The sequence below is a fragment of the Aythya fuligula genome, chromosome 6, assembly GCF_009819795.1.
Source record: "Aythya fuligula isolate bAytFul2 chromosome 6, bAytFul2.pri, whole genome shotgun sequence".
Classification (NCBI taxonomy): domain Eukaryota; kingdom Metazoa; phylum Chordata; class Aves; order Anseriformes; family Anatidae; genus Aythya; species Aythya fuligula.
In genome coordinates this window covers 33,528,519-33,544,228 of record NC_045564.1, presented here as the reverse complement: position 1 = coordinate 33,544,228, position 15,710 = coordinate 33,528,519, and positions in this window count along the sequence as shown.

Genomic DNA, 15,710 nt, shown 5'->3' with positions numbered 1-15,710 from the left:
GTAAGGATGATGCCTGAGTAACACGAGCTTTCTGCTTAACAGCACCCAGTTGTCTTCCTTAGCATTGCATTGCATATTGAAGGTCAGTACATAGGCAATGAAAAACAGAGGAGAACAAAAATCTATGCATCTTCACCTCATAAAGCAGATTTCAAACAATTGCTGTCGATATGAAAACACTCAGCCAGACTCACACCTTGTACAGAAAGCATCTTGTAGTTGTAAAACCCAAGGGTCTGGCTAGGAATTTGCTTCAGAAGCAAAGCTGTTGCTCCCTCTGAAGTCAGTAGCAGCTAGCTCCAACGGTGCGGCACCAAGCACAAATTCCCCAGGCTTTCTTGCAGTATTGATTTTACCACTGCTGCTGGTTTGCTATCGCAGACCCCTGTGACAGCCTGATATTACAGGTCCCGTGCAAAAAGCTGGCTGAGGAAGTGTTTTTCATTACCTATAATCAAACTAACATGCAGGGCCCAAGAAGCTACACGCAGCTTAAATGAAGTACTGTTAAAATACTTTGCTCAAGTTTTATGCACCCAGACAAATGACTGGCAGCTCAGAAGGACTCACTCATGAGATTAATTCTGATTTCCATGGTAAAGTCACACACATGAATTTATTCTGTCAAAAAAATAAAGGTAATGGTTAATTTGCTTTTCTCTTTAGGTGACAAACTTAAATGTGTGGTTTTGTTTCATCACAAATCTGAATGTTTTCCTCCATTTTATAGAGTCTCTCCTGTTCTAAATGATGTTTTTAGTTTGTCGATTATTGTTGATTCCTACAAGATGTTCTACTTTGTATTCTGTATAGCGTGTCCTCGTTCTAGCTGTATATAAGCTTGGATTTATTGCTATGGGTTCGGTGTTTGGTGCTTTTGTAACTTAGCTGTAAGCCATGATTTTATTGCCATGTATTTTTACTCAGCACTGTAGGCAATTAAAAGAAAACCCTACATGCTATTTATTGTAGAGTACGTGGAAACCATATATGTATATACACTTGAATATGTGTACATATACAGAATATATGTGTACATGTATTTGTATGTAAATAAAGAGAGTTTGCTAAATCTGTCACTCACTTGTGGTAAATTGGATTTTTTTTCCCCAATATCACTTTGTGTCCTTATGCACAAAAACTCAGATATTGCTACACGTCACTGAGTATTTTTCCCAGCTGGAATTTGTTCTTTGATGAGATATTTAAGTCTGGCCTGCACCTGACTGTGTTAGAAGCCTGGGCTGAATAGGTTTGATAGTGTTTATGGCAGCTGAGAAGTGGATAGTTTGATGAACGTGGTCATGAACTGCTTAATTATTACGTAAGGCCCCTGAACCAGGGCATTAAAAGTAGAGGGGTTGGTTGGGCTCATGTCTGCTGGGTTCCTGCCCAGCAGAGGCTCTGTGGAGATGCAGGGCCTGCTGCTTGGTCTGTCCGTGCTCGGGGAGCTTCTGGGGTAGGAGCTGGGTTCTCCACCTGCAGCTGCAGAGCCAAGGCCTGGGCTGGGCATTCCGCACCACAGGGTGAGGGTACAGGGATCTGTGGCAGGCAAGCAGGGCTGGGGAAAGGCCTCAAGCCTCCATTTGTTGTGAGCCAAGCTGCAGGTAGCAAAATGGACTCACACAACAAGAAGACAGGTGCCCAGGCAGCAGCGGATGACTTGAATCAAGTCTCAGGCCCACCCATAAATCCCCCCCAGGAGCTTTCCTTTCCCCTAAGGGCTGAGGAGTGACCACTGCCAGCCCTGCTCCTCTCCTGCCGCACCAGTGAACATGACATAGGCTAGGGAGAGCCGAACATTTTCCACAGAGAAAAAGGCCCCGGTCCAGAGGGCCCCACACACCTAAGAGAAGCCCCTGAAGGCTCAGGGTTTGCCTTACAGCAGGCCAAAAATTGGTGGTGCTGCAATGGCAGCCCTATACCACCACCCTCATCTTCCTCCTCCTCCAGCCCCAGTGCATTGGGGCAGCCTGGCTCTGTGCTTGACCCTGTGAGGGATGGAGCCCCGGTACCAAAATCCATTATGTCACAAAACTCACCTCTACCCACCACGTTGTTTCTGATCAGTACCTTAAAATCAGCCCCAAATGATTACAGCGCATTTTTTAATATCATTTTTGAGAAAATCACTGCAAGAAAGGACTTGCAGTCAAAAATCAGATTAAAAAGAAAGTGTTTCAGCCTAGCGAGTTAAGCAAAATATGCTCCAATGAACCTAACAGTGACAGACTTCATTAACTCGAGTTTCACTACCTGTGTAAACAGAACAAAATTTAATTTTACACAGAACAGGCACTACTTTAAAAAGAATTTTCTGTATAAACAGATGACTTTTTATACAAGTTCCAAATTTCAATAGTTGTCACTCATGACCCTTATCCAGAGAATTTTGAAATAAGAATTTAGTAGATTAAATGTCATGCACCTTAAAATAATTGCTTGGAAGCAAAGAAAATACACCATTTTTTAGAAAATGTCCCAAGTGAGCAGGAATGACTTATGACTGAAGAACCAATGTTTCTCATCTAATTCAAAAAGTTTAATATATTGAGTTATAAATCAATCCAAATCTCAACAGTGGAGTTTTGCATGTATTTATATCAACGCAAATAAGAATTTAAACTCCTCACTAAATATGCTGGCTGCTGTTCTCCCCATCACTCTGATATGAAGGTGTTCGGTGCAAATCAGCATCCTGAGCTGCTACCTCCCTCCCCCAAAATCATGGGTAATTCAAGGACATTAGAATTTGCTATTTGTTTTATGCTCCGTTGACCAGCATAATCTGGATAATGTTTTATTTATAGTATAATAATGATTCGTCATTACCACTGTTCCTATTCAAATATGCACAGTAGAAAAGACAATAACAAGTCGCAAACTAAGCAGCTCAAGGAAACACACATCAATCAAATACATTTTTAGCTGTAGGCTGTCTCATTTGAAAAGCTAGACTATGCCATTCCCCTCTCTGCCTCTTGTGAACATCTCTTAGATGCATCCACCAGAAGCAGTTTACTTCTTGTATTTTAAAATGAATAAAATAAAATGATGTTTCTAACACATGGGCAACTAGCATTGAAGTGTATACAGAGAATTTTACCTGTACTGTATCGGTCACTGACTAACTAGGAATTAGCATAACCCCCTCACAGGTTTCCAGAATCAGGGTCACAAGTTGATATCATGTCCCAGAAGCTAGAGAAAAGAAGTTAAGCCACATGCCAGCAGCACAGCCTGCTCAAATCTACGTTTAGTAGTGATGCAACTTGGATGAAATCCATTGTGTGTTGCCAGCCTCGTGGTGCAGCAACATCACCCTGCAGACTGCTGCTGCCCACCAAATCGCTCAGCTCACCAGCCTGGAGCACCCGTAGGTTTTCAGCCAGAAGGCAGCTTCCAGCTGCAGGATCTCCAGGCCGGGTTTGGGATCTCATACAGACCTGGGCCATGGGAGCAGCACACAGGACCCTGCAGAACACAGCCTGGCCATGGCAGTGGGCACAGTCCCAGGAGAGAAGCAAAAGCTGCTTCTACAACGTTTCCTCTGATGTCCTACTACTCACCTTGCACCTCTTCCTTTGACTATCATTAGTAAAAAAAACAGTTTTATTGTCACCCTGATCCTAGCATCTCACGTTCCAATTATTCTGTACACCTGCCCTTGGCTGCTTTACATTTTAGCCACTTCAGATGCAAATTCAGGTTCCCTAGTCTCTTGCCTCGTTCCCAGACAGTATGTGGCTCAGCTATCATTATGCAGTCAATTAAGCTTTGGCTACCTTATCTTAACAGCTCCAAATACACTGGTGATCTTCCTGAAAGGTGATACATTATAATTGGTTCCAAATTGGCAAGAAAGTGAAGAGCGGAATATGAGACAGTGAGGCTATATGAATTAGCCCTAAAGTTTAAAATGGAAAAAATAAAATAAAATAAAATAAAGCAACTGACGTTATCAGTGTGCTTGCCTGGATCTCATAGCACTGGTCAAATTTGTATTATCTGCTACAGCCAACGTTACTGCCCAAGAAACAAGACTTGCCCCTGGGGGCAGCATCAGCTCCATAGGGCCAAGCTCTGGGTATGTTCCTGGGGACATGGCAACACCAGCATTACTAACTGCAGCCACTTGCATAACAATTCACATCTATTTTTGTGTGGACTGCTCTAAAAAAGTCCAAGTTTCAAAATTTGTCAAGCCAATTTTAACTGAAGTACTTCAAAACTTGAGCATTTGCATTTCAGCTTGGTAAGAGAACTGAATATTAAGGAACCCTGAGTCTATTTTATGTCAATACTACTTAGGCTCTTCCACATTTTGAGGTGTTTTTGAAGCACACGCCACAATGGCAGGTGATGCTGAGCTGACTTACACCACAAACCTGGCAGCCCAGTGCAGAATACTTAACACAGATTTCTGGGGAGGTAAACCAGAGGATTAAAAATACTTCAAGATGCCATATTTAAGATGATAAAGCAAGCCTATTTAACATTATCTAGTACTTGAGAAGTGGATTGGAATTAAGTAGCCTTATGTCAATTGTATTTAACTGCAGCATTTCTGGCTTCAATCACTGAAGATCTGGATTAGACAAAGAAATCTTGGGAAACCAAGGAACCCGAGCTTCCTGGAGGCAATGCTCTGTCCCAAGTGAGCACCCTCTCTTCCAACTTTCTTCTGCCAGTTGTAAAGTATTTATATTTACGAGATCCACAGCATTTTGTGACAGCCAAGCACAACCTCACTGCTCAAAATAAAATGGTACCATGGATGAATAGCATGCAAGGTAGTCCAGACCCATTAAATCATCCACACTCAGTGCATTGAGATAGAAGGACTGGTTGTAATTTTATTTGGTAAAGGAAGTGGAGAGAGAAACGTATTTGATACGTTACACCAGTTACCTTTAAAACAAGCAGAACCCCGTATTTAAAACATAAGTATTGAATAGCATTGCCAGAAGCAGATTAATTGCAGCTTCCAGGAAAAACTGAGCTTATTTCACATTGACTTTTATTCCCACTTGAATTAAGTTCCTTATGTTACACTGCTTCATTTGAATTTTTTGAATTGGTTTTGCATAGTATCATTTACTGATGTACTATCTTTAATTACATAATACACATACAGTCTCCAACTGCATTATTAATGGAAGTGTTTTTAATTAAATGGCTCTCAGCATAATATCCAGTCATTAATTTCACATGTTGAGGATGTGGAGAGATTCTATTCTGATGGTCTGGGGAAACTTTGTACTTTAGATGAGGAATACTTCCAAAGTGATAGTTTTAGAATGAAGTTGAAAATCATTATGAGCATTGAATTACCCTCTCAGCAGCTGGTACCGCAGTTATGCTCTGCTGGGCATTATCTATTCTTCAGCTGAAGTGCTCCTTTTGCTCTGCCATGCTTCACCGCTGGTAATTTTCAGATGCCTCTCACAGGGTTCATGTGTATTCCACAGTGAATAATATCAGGCTCACCTTTTAGGAACAATTTATGCTCAGATAACAACACTAAGGCTCCACCTTCCACAAGGAAAAACCCTGCGTCCCCCTTTCTAATTATAACTCACCTACCAGCACCTACTCAAGTTTTCAGTGCTCTCAGAAATGACAGTATCAATGCTCGTGGGGTCTGGGCTTTTTTCACCCATCCTGCAGATGGAGGCACGGACACACTAGTGCAGAACGCAGGCTTTGCTGTGAGCATTCACCCTGCAAAGACAGCTAATTAGGGCCAAGAGACAGAAGAAGAGCATTATTCCCCACCTTGTACCCTCCCCCCATAGCAGCACAACCTCAATGTTGCCTTATTCCGAGACAGCCAGCAGACCTCTTATCCAGCCCAGCTTGGGAAGGTCCATCCAAGCAGTGGGCCAACATAAAATTTTCTTTTCCACAAAGTCTGAAGATAGGATCAATTTTCACCCATTTATTTCCACCCTCTGTTTATTAAAGATAAATCCTTACTTTTTTTCCCCTCCTTAAAGTTCTAGGACAGCACTTTACAGGACTTTTAATCTTGAAGTCTTTTTGTGTGTATTTCTATGAGAGTCAAGGATCTTAAGTGCAACGAGGTCGCACACTACATGCATTTGAAATGTCAATTTTGGGGTAAATTTGCACATTTTTCTCAATGAGAATTTCACATACGGAAATATCATGGCAAGATTCTTGCCAGCTCATTAGCCTCTAGGGAATTAAGTCCTAGCAACACAGTCCCACATCTTTTTTGAGTAATTAAGCCCTTCCCTAAAAGCTGTCTTTTAGTTCTTTTTCAGCTTAAAAGCCTTTTCCTCACTGCAGAGGTTCTCCTGGTTTACACCTTGCTTACTTTACACCTCTCCGCCTCAGCTCAGCTTCCTGCTGCAACACTCCTGCTTTTGGATTTCTTTCTGCTAAGCCCCTCTAGAGCTGCCATCCTTTTTGACACCGAGATGCTGCTGTTGACCCTTCCTCTTCTGCTCCTGTGGCCTAACTGCAGCAATTACCTGCCACCATCTCAGTTCAGCCGAGCAAAGAAAGCCTTGTGAAGGAGGAGAGGAGACACAGGAGGAGCATAAATTAGAACAAATGCTCGGAAATCTCTCAGCAAGATGAAACTGAACTCTACTTCCAGGAGAACCAAAGGACTTCAGGTAGCAAGTTCATACCATCACTAGAAATCCTACAAAGGCTCAAAGCAGAGTCCCAAGTTTTAGTGCCCTGATCAGGAGAAAAGGCAAGGAGGCAGAGCATGTACAACCAGGCTAGCAGCAACAGAGCCCATATTTCCAGAGCATCCCTGTTAAAGATGGTTGTTTCTCTGAGTTTTTGTAAAGGAAGAAGGAAGAAAAGGGGATGAACACAAACACTTAATGAATTCCACTGTATCAAAAAGATAGTTGGTTGTGGACCTCCAGCGCATTAAAAATGGATTTTACAGAAGAGAAATAACTCGAGTATTTTTATATGACAAGACTAATTAAAATATATGCCCACATTCCAAGCTTTTCATGTCTACATAAAACATTGCACCATAATGAAGATAATTGAAAGTATGACTTCCATCAATATTTAATTAGCATTTGGTGCTAACTCATTATTTTGGTACAATTAATTTGACATCTTGCGATATGGCCTGTACAGATTTCCTTCTCGAGTGCTGTTTTATTGGCGGAACACGAGTAACACTAGACATGTGCACCTTCCCCGAGGCTTCTCGAGGACCATGAAATATGGATACTATGATTGACATTTTAATCTAGCGCAGGATATGAAAACATAATATTGATGCTCAAAATATGCATGTGTATTTGGTTAATGCATTTTTGTAATAAGGGAAATATTCCACTCAACTAACATTTCAGAAAACAAATTGTACCGTCATCACGTCTGCCTTTTCTCCCTGAATCCTGACTTATGTACACAGCGATAATTCAGTACATCAGACCCACAGTGCCTTATTTTAACTGTTTAAAACCTTTGTAACTATCAATTTTGAGATGATTCCCTATAAATCCGTAGAGTTCTCTACAATAAAAAGTGGATCTTTAGATGATCACAGGTTACAAGATGACTCCTGATGACAGGGATATATAGCTCACAGGAGTATATTCTGCACTACCTACAAAAACAGGCAGACAAAGGCCAAAAGGGATAGGGTTGAAATTACATCAGTAATTTTGGCTGTCAGTCTAACTTTTGATGGAAGGCAGCAGATAATAGGGGATGGGTGGTAAAGAGAGATCCTGGGGCAGTTTTGTCAACACTGATGGGATTTCACTGCAACGTTTTGATTCATACAATGAGACCTCAATGGATAAAGTTTCAGATCTGCAATACTTTTCTTTAGCCCTGACTTCCCATGGCTTCCCTGACTTCACATTGCAAATATTACTGGAGCTTGTAGGTTAGCTTGCTCTTACAGAACACAGGATTGCCTTGAGTTTTGTGGTCAAATTAAAAACAATATAATGAATGCATTTTGTATGCCAGGACTCAAATATGTACTTTATGATAGAAAAACACTTCAAGCACTGCAATCTGCAAAATCTGAAGTTACCTTTCCATTGCAGCAACATTTAAAAACCTACAAGAAGCATAGAGACTCTTTAGAACTGCAGATACCAAAGTTAATGTGTTGTCTAAAAAACCTCTGCTCTGTACACTTCAATATACATGCTTAGTGATACATAATATAACATTTTCTGAAGACAAGGACTACAAATGCTAAAAAGTACAACTGGCCTTTCAAAACTGTTGAAACACCCTCAAAGTAGCCATTCTTTGGAAGCCTGACCAGTTTGATGCACCTTAAATTGGTCACACCCCCAAAACTTGACTTAGTTCAAACTAATATTTGCTTACATGCAAGAGGATGGAATGAAGTGTTTGGCAAAGCCTTAATGAGTGTGACAAATGAAGAATTGGTAACAACAGCTGTAAGAGGGAAGTACCAAGATCTGCTTTAAGCGCTGTTTTTCTTCATTTTGCACATACCTACTTGTTTTATTAAATATAAAACCCTCCAGCTCATTGATTTTTAGAATTTCCCTCACTTGTAGGGACATTTTCAAGTATGGACTACATATTTTTAAGGAAAACCACTTCTTTTTTTAATGATTTTTCAAGCAAAGGCAAAGCTAATGAACAGATCCTATAACTTTGTCACTTTTGAAGGCTATTAAGACAGTAATATTCATGCCTGGCATGTTAATGTAGCAGCGCATCTAAAGAACAAGAGGTAATCTCTCTTTAACCAATTGAAAAAGCCAGCCTGACAAGTATCATTTACAACCTGCAGGCTCTGGCACACGTTTTTGTTCAAATCCCATTACAGGGCCCCAGAAGGACACGCATCGCGCTAACGCAGTTCCTGGGCAAGGACCAAAGAAAGATCACCATTCCCCTCTGAGTTATTCTTCCTGCAGATCTTCCAAGCGCAGTTATGATAACTCTGCCATCCACCTACTCAGAAACAGGCTATTGAGCACAGTGCTCACAACAGAGCCAGGATCTATTTTTCAGTGTCATTTCTCCTCACCTATTCCCCAAGCAGCTGTCAACCCAGGAGAGTGGGAGCAAAAAAAAATTTTGCTAGGTGCAAATGGGAAGGATGAGTACTTGGCCTGCAGTGTGAAGGTGTCAAGTCCTTCCAGCTCAAACTCACTGGAAATAAAAGCCCTCATCACCTGTGCACATTTTGCTTATCAATTACTTGATGGTAGGTGGTATTTACTTAAGGCACAGAAGAAAAATCCACAACTAAGAAATCTGCAGTGGTGCCTTTCTCATTCTGGTTTGCAAAAGACATTCCTATGACTGCTCATGCACAAGAATTAAGCAAACAACTTCTTAGCAAATCCTAGCCAGGCATTTTAGTTCTGTGCATGTCCGTGCACACATGCATGCAGAGCTAAGTGTACTACAGGGAAATTAATCCTAAATACAGGGAGGTCGTGATGAAACCAGGAGCAAGTTCAGCTGCAAACTCTAATAATGTATCATGCTCAAAGAGGTTTATATTACACATTTAGAGAATTGGCTAGGAAAAAAAACACAGGTATTTCAACTGGTGGAGAAGGGTGTTGATGCGACAGCTGTAGATGTAAGACACTCACCATGAAGGCAGACAGTGATCAGGACTTCACTGCAGGTTTTACTGCCTCACCAATAACCCTTCTGCCCTGCGGGAGAGCCCTGGTGTGGACAACATGTGAACGTCCTCCTTCACCCTGAACCTCACCCTTTTGGCATAAATTGATGACCGAATGGCTTTGACAAGCACTTGCAGAGACACTAACTGTAAGCAGGTGAGCACTGAAGCCTCAGCCCTACCGAGCCAGCCATGGCCTTTCCTTTTTCCTTTCCTCCAAGGCAGCACATGGCAGGCAGCTCTGGGGAAATTGGCATCTCCATTACAGGCACTTAAATCCTTTTTATCAGCAGGAAAAGAAGCCAATTCTGATACTTGTAGATTTGCAAGAGCCAAATAAAAGTTACTAAATGATGCCAGCGCTATTGATGGTTCTGATAGGAATCTCCACACACAGCTGTACAAGCTGCTTATGTTTTACCACTCATCGACCTCAGCACCACCCAGTGCTGCTGAGCTAGCCCCATGTTGTGTGTTTGCTTTTAAAGGATGAAATGATGAAAAACATTCGTGTCAGGAAAAATTTCTTCCTGTCTTTGTGCTTCGTTTTAAAATACAAACACAGATTATTGTTAAAGACCGTCTCAGTGCAACAGCAGCCTCCCTACCTCTACGTGCCTTTATTCGGAAGAACCAGGAACAAATATTGAGTTTGCTCTCTGTAAACAAGCAAAGAGGGAAGAGGTTATGGATTTGCTGATAGCACTGACTTAAAGACTATAAACACAACGACTGTTCATAGAATGGCTAAGAGTGCAGAGATTATTTTTTTGATCTACACAGAAGCCCAACGACAAAATGCACTTGGGTTTTATACCAAATGGAGTATTCTCAACAGCTAATTTGAGGGTTATATTTAAAAAAAAAAAAAAAAAAAAAAAAAAAAAAAAGACTTAACATTCCTCAACATTAAATAGTAACCTCCACTTAACATAAACCAGTCAAAATCCTCTTATTTTTTAGCTTTTTTTTTTTTTTCCTCTAACTGTCCAGAATAACACATAGCAGCCAGCCCAGGACAGTCAGTGTCTTAGAGGAATCGGATTAAGCTACATATCGGAGACCTTACCTGGAACTATACTTTCAGTTCTCACATTGACTATGCTATTTAAGACTAAAGGATATTTTTATCCCAAGACATTTTAAATAGCTTCTAATGCAAAGGGAAATCATAAGAAAAAGCTTCCTGAACATTCATACTAGCATTTTTTTTTTCAGGATAATTCTTTTTGAAAGCCAGTATTCTGCTTGAGTACTTTGATTAAAATTCGTACGGGATATTCACAGAGATGAATGTGACCAGGGTACGCTGCCCCAGTAAGCATCGCATATTTAACTAAACAAGTGACAAGACTAGTATGAAATATTTGTCAATAAAGCAGCTCAGAATGCAAGCACTCCGTTTCTTTGATGAAGTACATCTGAATAAATAGCCTTTTTGTGGCTATCCAGAGACACTAATTTCAGGCACACAGACTCTGCAGCTCTTGCAGGCCTCCAGAGCTGTTACAAACTCATTCCTCTGTTCCTGCCAGTTCCTGTGGTAACTTTAATCAGCAGCACTGAAATCACCAGTTTAAGAGTTGTGAGCCAGGTACAGGCAGAACCAGGCCTTGTATACACCCAAAAGCTGTCAGAGGGCCTACCAGCCACAAGTCATCCTAATAAACACCTGCAATACCTGCTGCTCTCCAGGCTGCAGGCCTGAAAGCTGTGGAGAAGGGGCAAGCCTCTTATGAGAAGGAAATGCAGTTTTTACAGTTTTAGCCTCAACTTGTGATGATGGGGTGCTGACCAAGCCAAGGAGCAGACTGCCCAAAGTTTATGGTGAACTATCTCCTTGCTGTCTCGCTTGGTTTTGCAAGTTCCCAGCTTGCATGGCGTTCATTATAGTCTTGAGTTATTTTTCTGCATTAGCAATTTGAAAGCATCTCCATTGCAGAAAGCCAGTTTCAGATGATTATTCTGCCAAATACTGCATTATTTCTTCAAGCTGATTCTTTATATCCTGCCAATCTATTATAATTTTTTATCCTGCTGCCCTTTTTAATGGGAAAATACTTGTTTGATCGCAGTTCTTTCCTCTGAATGAGCTTTTGCATCAGAAGAGGCAAGATTAATTAAGCAGAAACCAAAGTTGTTTTTGGAGAGTCAAAGGCTAAGTACCTGCAGAGCAGCATGGAAATCTTGAGCTCCCATGCAGGCAAAATAAAGTAAAAGGAATAGCTAAAATATGCTACTGATTTTAAATGCAGAATACATATGATGGACTTAAGAGAAATCTCTCAATGTCAGCGCATTGAGTAGGACAAAACTGAATGACAAAGAGGTACAGATATCCTAAATATTCTGAAAAAAATCTGAAGAGATGCCCAACATCAGGGCTTATCTTTTGTCATCTTGCAGATGTAAAAGTTTCCCAAAGCAGATTTAGACTCATGAGTTGAGCCTCCTGATGAGAGCTCTGCATTCCCTACCTACCCCTTAAAGAGTAGCTGAGAAGAAATTGTTTTGTAGAAAGATTTGAAACCTGGATTATGCCCAAATTATTTATGGTGGCAAAAGCATATTAAACTATTTGATGCATCTACCATATTCTCCCTGCTCAGTTGAAAATATACACCTGAAAAACCTCAACATCTCAAAGAGATAACGTACTAACATGGCTCACCCTCACACACAAATCTACATTTTTTTAGAAACACTGGAGCCTGAATATGCAAATTATAAGAATGTATTAATTATCATTAGTCATTCCTTCACAAAGACTAGAACTAATTGGAGAAATAATTTGAGAAAATTGAAGTACATGACAGAAAGCATTAAGATTCATTAAGTTTCAATTCTCTGGTCTGTCAGCTTGTCAGAAGTAGATGTCTGCTATTTAGGCATTACTGGCAAAACACTGTTTTCCTAACCTTGTATACAATTTAACCCTTCTTGTAGTTTGCTCTGAGATCAACCAGATTTGACATGATACATTTACTATGAAAGGCACTGTCAAAATGTGATAAAACTTATCTCTATGTCTTTCAACTGAGGAAAATGAACTTCCTGAAATTCTTGCAAAGCATTTTCAGGTTCCTTAGATGAGGTATTTTATTTATATTATTTCAAAGGTGACAGCCCCCATTCTGGAAAAAAAAAAAAAAAAAAAAAAAGGAAAAAAGACAGCAAAAACCAACAAGACTTTTGAAGAGATAGGTACTTTCATAAAAGGATATCCATATGCTTCCATATCGAGCTTTCATAAACTCACGTTAGCCAGAAAATATAAAAATATGCAAGATGTTCTGGCATTATTTGTCATAACACTAACAGCCAAAAGCATTTTGATATTTATGAAGGCAAAGAAGTAGCTTAGAAGCTTGTCTGCATCTAGAAAGACATCACTGCACCAACAATCAATATCAAACAGCTCTCGTTAACTTCAGCTGCACTTTTTAGTATTCAAACTGTGCCTTAGCCCAATAGTTACAGAGAAAAAGGGCAATGAAATTTTACATCTATCCATTTGTTGCCTTTAGATAATCCTCCTCAACTTGTGCTGGTATGCAATCTATTAATCCAGCAAAATAAAACAGTCCTGTTATAGGGGGGAAATGAAGTCTTAGTGCTGTGAGAATTCCCACATATATGTCTAAAAGGAAAAAGCCATCTGCAAGATCTGACAGGGACAAGATGCAAAACTTATTAGTCTTTGTTTCTTTTACAACATATGGTGTGGGCTCTATGGAGAACATCACAGCTCTTAATTTGAGGGTGGCACAACCACCCCACCAAGTCTTTGCTGAGCACAGTGGGCAGACATTTCAGTTGCATGCTTCAGTAGCAGGTAGGTGGTTTGCTTTAAAATTTCAAGACTTGATAAACTTAACAGAGCTGGTTTTGAAATTAGTGTACATAATGCATGCAATTAATTTTAAAGCTTACAGAAAGTTATCAACTTAAAAACAAAAAAGTTTTAATAGTTTACTCGGCAATTAAGGTTAAAATAGGACATTTGCCTGCAATTAAAACTTCTATGATTTAAGAAGTCACGCTATTAGAATTTTTTGCATATACTTCAAAGTTTACCTTTATTAAAGGAAAAGGCTTAGTCAACTATGCAGTGAAATCTGGGAAGTCAAAACCCATAACTGCTTAAAATTCAGCACAAATTGCCTCTGCTCTGATCAGCGGCACAAAGTCTGACATAGCGCAATTTATTTTCTACATGACTATCACTGCCAATACATGAAACATGCATAAGTTTGGCAAAGCACAGATTTACACTCATTATATACATGCCCTTGATTGAAATACAGTACCTGCACGAAAATGTTGCTACACTCCAAACTCTAAGAATGCAGGACAGAAGTGTTAACGTCAAGTCATGCTTTCAAAGCAAGGCAAATCCTCTCTCTACTTTACAAGATGATTACCACATGTTGCTACTGCTATAAGGCTCCTTCAAAATACTTTAACTGAGAACTCAGAGCACTTGTTTTCTCTATAAGCCATGACCAAGCAAACTCTGCAAAATTATTTCTCCCTCCTTATCTGCGTCTGGAATCACAAGTTCATTTCTGACGTTTATACTTGACCTACAGGAAACCCAATTTTACACTTAAAACAATCTCACACTATTTAAAACACACATTATCTGAAAAAACACTGGAATGCCATCTCTATTCCCGAGCATTCACAATTTCTCACAGCTGCTTTTTTGTTTAGTTTGGGTGGGGGTTGTCTTTTTTGTTTTTGTTTTGCCTAGATTCTGTGGTTCTAGCAGGACACCATCACAGATCTGAAATACTTCACTCAACTTCTGCATTTGCATTTCTTCCATTTTTTTTTCCTGAGAGAACAAACATGGGATCTTCACAATAGATGATGCAAGAAAAAAAGTATTACTCTAGTGGAAAATTAGCAAAATATTTGCAGAAAAACTGTTCAGAAATGCTGTAGTTTCAACAGCATTTACTACTATTTCTTCTATTACAATACAATTAGGAAACTAAGTGCAAAAATATTTTTACATATAAATCAAGTAGTCTTACCATTAAAATAGTTTACTTAATAAATGTGTAAAGTAAAGTTTGAACTAGAATGTGCAAAGCTCTTGCTTAAATAGTAACAGGATTCATCTAAAACATGGAAAAAACACTGATATTAAGGGTTATATTCTTCCATATAGAAGGTAATAAAGCATTCATTAGTTTAGCTAAGTCAAACAGGCAAGATCCTAGAATAAATTTTACTGAATTTCTTACAGAAAAATTAAGATGCTATTGAATAATCGTGACAATTTACAAATAAGTTTGGAGAAGTGGCAGACACTAACTGTCATTTCTCACCTGCAACTGCTTAAGCTGCACTTTGAAATACTTTAATGTCAGTAACAGGGACTGCTGAAGCTGGCACCCCTCAGGACAAACTATGCCTTCAGCGTATGGCAGAGCTGGCAATTTTGTGCTATTAAAATAAAAAGCAACTCACTATACATCTTATCAATTCCCATCAACCTTCATTTCTGTTTTAAAGAAAGATGACAGATGAGACTTCAAATGATAATTCTAAGAAAGCTGCTAAAGAAAAACTTACTAATATTTAAATTAAATCAAGATTGGCAGTGTGAAGTACTCTTGTACACAGTTTCCACACAAAGGACTATTAGAATTCAGCCTAGAAGGCAAATAGGTGCTTTTTTAAAAAAATGATTGGTGAATAATAAACTAAACCTTAGTGAATACTGAACTAAAGACTAAGGATAAAAATACAGCCTTCTTTAAAAAGCCTCTTAAGCTTTCTTAAATGCTTTAACGCCCTTTACCTAAATGTAGGAGCTCATTTATAAACTGGAACTTGCACAGTTAAATTTGATTACGATTCACTGTGCTAACCAGTCAAGTTTACTATGGATATTACTGAAACTGCCTGTAACTGTGTAAGTTATGCCACTCTTTTGCTATAAACCCCAAGAGGAACTTTAAGCTGAATCATTGTGGAACAACCACTAAAGGATGTTAATTTCAGGCAGATGTGGAGAATTTTACATGTACCTACAGACAAACATGATGTT